Genomic DNA, 6,088 nt, shown 5'->3' with positions numbered 1-6,088 from the left:
TTCTTCACAAGTTCTACAGATTGCAATAGTCTCTAAGTGTTTGGCACATAACCGATCATGTTTATTAAGCTGATTAGGTGTTTAATCTTCTAAGATGCCTCTCTTAATGTTTCGTCACCTACTTCAGGCACGTGGCCAAATTCTGAAGGAACCCAAAGTACTGCGTACTCTAAGGCTGCAGTTGGGGCGTTGTCTTGTCTGCTCACCAGCTGGCCCAGATCTCCTTTCCTGTTTCTCCTCAGGGCAGTCCACCCACCTATCAGGGGCAGCAGGCCCAGCTTCAGTTTTTACACAGCAGCAATAGGACCAGCCTTCAGGATTGTCTTGACGATTATGTGAGTGAGGTAATGCATCTAAGGGGCATGGTTCTCTCTCTCTCCCCTTGGATACATTCCTGAAGAGGAGAAGAATTGTGTATGATTCTACTGCTTATCACCAATCTCCAGCCCAGAGTTGGTACATGCAAGAAAGAAAAGGAATTACAAGAAGGCATAATGGAGTCGATGGGATTTGAACTGGGGTTACAGGATAGCTAACATCTAGCCATTATTTAAGAAGACTGGAAATCCTGATGAAGATCAAAGACTACCACCTTCTGCATGGATTGCACCACAATGTAAAGAAAACAGAAATCACAACTGGATCAAGATATATCATGATAAACAGGAAAGGATTACATTGTCAACGACTTCATTTTGCTTGGATTCACAGTCAATGCTCCTGCAAACAGCAGTCAAGAAATCAAATGACATGTGACATTAGGTAAATCTGCTGCAAAAGACTTCTTTAAAGTGTTAAAGAGCAAAGATATCAGTTTGAAGATTAAGGTGTGCATGACTCAAGCCATGGTATTTTCAATGTAAAGTACCATGGTCTGCCAGAACAAAGAAATCTGTCTTGGATGAAGTACAGCCAGAATGTTCCTTGGAAGGAAAGATGGTGATATTTTGTCTTTGGGACTTTTGAACATATTTTCAGGAAGGACCAGTCTCTGGAGAAGGACGTTATGCTTAGTGAAGTGGAGGGTCAGAAAAAGGAAGACCCCCTAACAAGATAGATTGACATCATGATAGCAGGAGTGGACTCAAACGCAACAATCGTGAGGATGGTGCAGGCCCAGGCAGCCTTTCGTTCTGTTGTGTGTAGGGTCTTTCACTATGAATTCAAACCAACTTGATGGCACCTAATACCAACATCTATCTAGCTGGGTGATGGGAACAGCCAGGAAAAAGTATGTTGTTGTGAGCCAGCATGTGGGAACCAGTGGAAAGATTAGCCTGACTGAAGAAAGGTGATGTGCTGGGTTGATGAGACATAAAGTTGGTAGGTGATATAAGGTTGTGATCATAAACCTAGGCAGATTTGTCAAGTACCCACGTGATTAGCAGGGATTCTGTAGACTGTTTAGCAAGAATAGCAAAGCAATACCAATACTTGAGGAGATTATGCTGTAAATTAGAAGGCAGGTCCTGTGCCATCTGGTAGTCTGTGAATCCAGTCACCACACGTAGCATGGAGCTACAGCTATGAACTGATAAGGTTTTGCAATGAAAGTAAAAAAAAAGAGATGAGTCCATGGACACCTATAATGAGCAGCTGAGTCAAGCCAAAATCCTATTTGAAAAAGAAGAGAAGAGAACTGGGAGAGTAATGTTCAAATTTTCAACTTAGCAAATACTTACTGAGCCTCTATGACATGCAAAGTAATGACGAAGTACCATAGGGAACACAGAGCTCTCCCTCTTCACGTAGAGAAACTAATTGTTACTGCTGTTGATTAATGTTGTCGAATCATTTCCCTTTCATAGCAACCGTGCATAGGGTTTCTGAGGAGCGACTGGTGGATTCAAACTGCTCACTTCACAGTTCAACCCAACCTCGTGGTCCAGTGCTTACTTATCCCACAGCTCCATACAGGACTCGTAGAGAAACTAATACAGATACACAGATCTTCATGCTGCAAATTGAAACACAATTAATCTGAAGGAGAAACAAGAAAGGTCAGCTACTATGCAGAGGAAAACAAATGTGGCAACCTACTTTTATAAAGATAACAGCCTTGGAAATCTTACTCTATCCTAAACGTTGATATGAGTTGGAATTGATTGAATGGCAACAGATATATGCATACATATATAAAAATATATAATAAACACAAGGTTGGTGGTTTGAGGCCACCAATTGCCCCATGGGAGAAAGATGAGACTTTCTGATTTACAGCCTTGGAAACCCTATACATTGTTGCTATGAACCAGAACCGACATTTAGAAAAACAACAACAACAACAATACAAATCACCAGGATAACATGGTAAATAAATATGACTGCATATGTATATATATAAATATCATAATATATTGCATCATGTATATATTATGTTGTTGTTCAGCTCCATTGAGTAGATTCTAACTCATAGTGGCCCTGTACAGGGTTTCTGAAGAGCAGCTGGTGGGTTTGAACTTATGACCTTTTGGTTTGCAGTCCAGTGCTTATCCTATAATGCCACACCATGGTAAAGTGGTAAATACTTATCACTGTGTGTGTGTGTATATATATATTTTTATATACACAACAACAACAACATTTCTATATCACACAGTCTATGTATATCATAACATATTGTGTGATATAGTTATGTTGTTATTGTTAAGTGCTGTCGAGTGACTTTCAATTCATATCAACCCTGTATAGGATTTCTGAGGAGCAGCTGGTGAACTTAACTGCTGATCTTGTACTTCAAACTGACCTTGCGGTCCAGCACATTAACCCACAGTGCCACACATATGTGCCACACACATAAATCACCATGAGTCCTTGTGAGGGGCTGTAGCAAAAGCACTGGGATACTAACCACAAAGTTGGTGGTTCAAACCCACTAGCCACTTCTTGGAAACCCTATAAAGGGCTGCTATGAGTCAGAACTGACTCAACAGCACTTAACAGCAACAACAAAATACATATTAGCAGGATAATGTGGTAAATACATATCACTGTTACTGTCTGATGCAGGGATCTCTAAAATGGACTTTGTAAGGTGATTCACTTAGGTTTAAGAAGGTGCTATGGGTTAATGCACTGGACTGCAAAGTCAGTTTGAACCACAAGGCTGGCAGTTCAAACTCACAGCTGTTCCTCGGAAACCCTATACAGGGCCGCTGTGAGTGGGAACCTAGTTGACAACACTCAACAACAACAACGAAGGACAGATGGTCATATCCAGTAGGAGTTATCCAGGGACAAGAGCAGGAGTTCCACAGTGTCACCCTCACTTAGTTGTCATTTTCAGCATGTTGTGACACACTGTACAATGGTAAAGTAAAAGATCTACCAGCTATATATCTAGTTTTAAGTAAGCTAACGTCACAAAGCAGGTGTTGATGCCCTGCCCAGACCCTATTCACTGGTCATTGCACTCATTCCCCACAGACTGCGACGCTTAAGGACTCAGAGATGTACCCTTCAGCTTGGGAGAACTGATCTTAAATTATGGGAATTACCTAATTAGGCAAATAAACCACCAGACACCTTCACCCCCTGCCTAGCCAAAGGCTGATGGAAAAGTACAAAAGATTTTCCTCCTTGACTTAAGGTGGGACAACTTTGTCATTTTCATCCACACTCCAAAGTTCCTCATGGGATCAAACTGAAGATAAAACCAGCTGCTTTGGAGTTGACTCAGACCCACGGCGACCCTAACTCAGGGAGAACTTGATTCATAGATAGCGACCCTGTGTGTGTTGGAATAGAACTGTGCTTTGTGGTGTTTTCAGCGGCTTATTTTCAGATATAGGTCACCAGGTCTTTTTTCACAGGTGCGTCAGGGTGGTTTTGGTTCGCAGTCAAGCAAGTTAACCATTGGCACCACCCAGCAACTTCTAGACTGAGAACAAATTTCAGGTGAACACACATCTTTGCCTGGCCTGTTTCCCTCGCTTCCTTTGGGGTTTTGGCTGAGAGCACTCTCAAAAAAAAATAAAAATCACTGGCACAAGAATTCCCATCTCTTCTTGAGAACCTGACAGAAGATAATGGGTATATAATTTTAAAAGTCATGCAAAGGAGCAGAGGCTTGTAAAGATCAATAATGAAAGCAGGTCCCTAGGACCATCATGGGAGAAGAGCAGACAGCGGGACCCTACCCAGAGAAGCAGTGATGCCTGAAATGGAGCCAGAGATGATGACATGGAGTGATGGAGCAGCTGGAGACTTTAGATCCAGAGAGGGAGAGTGATTGTGTGCTGAAGACCTGGGGGGTACAGGGGAAGGATTGCATGGAGTGGATTGTAACCATGGCAATGAGACAATATACGATAGAATGAATGTAAAACTAATGTTCTCCCATGTAAACTATCACATAATTCACAATAAAACATTAAAAAATTAATAATAAAATAATGAAAGCAAAACTAAACTCAGAAAGGCATTACCAGTTCTTTTCCTACTTGCAATATAATCTTTATACACCCTGAATATGTATGTGATAAAGCACCAGTTTAACCAGCTTGAATAAGAAGCTAGTAGAATTAGAAATGATGAAGGATACTATTTGAAATGTGGGTTTATCACAATATGCGAGTTATCATAACAGAATTGTACAACAAATGTCTATGGATATTATTAATCTAATTATTTCAATAAAAATAAGACTTTAAATTTTAAGTGTAGAGTATTATAGTACTTTTTAGTCACTTGTAGAATGGGCAGAGGTTTTTTTTGGTTTTTGTTTTTGTTTTTGTACTCCAGAGAAGTTCACTGATATTTTGTGGCAAAGTGCTCTTAAGAGCTGCCAAAATGAAGATGAGTTACACTTTTACCTTTTACCAAAAGTAAAAATGTTCCAAATTTGCTGACATTTCTTGGGCTGACAAGCAGTTCTCTGTATTATGCAATATTGGCAGATATTATGTTGAAAGGAGCTATACAAGAACAAACTCGTCTGGCTGTACTTCTTCCCAGACACGTTTGTTCATTCTTCTGATATTCCATGGCATATTCAATATTTTTTGCCTACAGCAGAATTCAAAGGCACCAATTCTTCAATTCCTTATTCATTGCCCAGCTTTCACATGCATACAAAGCAATTGAAAATACTATGGCTTGGGTCAGGTGCACTTTAGTCCTCAAAGTGACATCTTTGCTTTTTTTTTTTAGCACTTTGAAGAAGTCTTTTGCAGCAGATTTGCCCAATATCATTAGATTTCCTGACTGCTGCTTCCATGGGTGTTGATTCAGCTGGTGAGATTGAATCACTGACCTTGCAGTCCAAGTAAAATGAAACCCTTGACAACGTCAATCTTTTGGTCCAGTTGTTGAAGTATTTTGTTTTCTTTATGTTGAGGTATAATGCATACTGAGGACTGTAATCTTTGATCTTCATTAAGTGCTTCAAGTCCTCTTGGCTTTCAGCAAGCAAGGTTGTGTCATCTGCATATCGTGGGTTGTTAATGAGCCTTCTTCTAATCCTGATGCCTCATTCTTCTTAACATAGTCTAGTTTCTCAGATTAGTTGCTAAATTTACAGCTGGAATAAGTACAGAGAAAGGATATAAGCCTTGCTTACATGATTTTAATCCACACAGCATCCCCTTGTTATGTTCAAACGACTGCATCTTGTTCTAGGAACAGGTTCCTCATGAGCACAATTAAGTGTTCTGGAATTCCTATTTTAGCTTTGCTAACCTGCCTGGGCGAATGGACACACCATCACCTCCCCTGGAGTGTTCTATTACTCATGCACACAGATCTTGAAATTTAAAGTGACCGTTTCCACTTAAAACCAAATGGCCACTACTCATCTGTCAGTTTGTCACACTGTGGTGACTTGTGAGTGGCTGTGATTCTGAAAGCTATGCCACCAGTATTTTAAATACCAGCAGGGTCACCCATGGTGGACACGTTTCAGATGAGCTTCTAGACAAAAACAGACTAGGAAGAAAGAGTGACGAGCTACTTCCAAATATTTAGTCACTGAAAACCTTATGAATAGCAGAAAAACACTGTCAGATATAGTGCCGGAAAATGAGCCCCTCCGGTTGAAAGGCACTCAAAATACAACTGGGAAAGAGCTGCCTCCTCAAAGTAGAGTTGA

This window comes from Chrysochloris asiatica, unplaced genomic scaffold, assembly GCF_000296735.1.
Source record: "Chrysochloris asiatica unplaced genomic scaffold, ChrAsi1.0 scaffold00067, whole genome shotgun sequence".
Taxonomy (NCBI): domain Eukaryota; kingdom Metazoa; phylum Chordata; class Mammalia; order Afrosoricida; family Chrysochloridae; genus Chrysochloris; species Chrysochloris asiatica.
The sequence above is the reverse complement of the archived record's forward strand: the minus strand, read 5'-3'. Positions refer to the sequence as shown.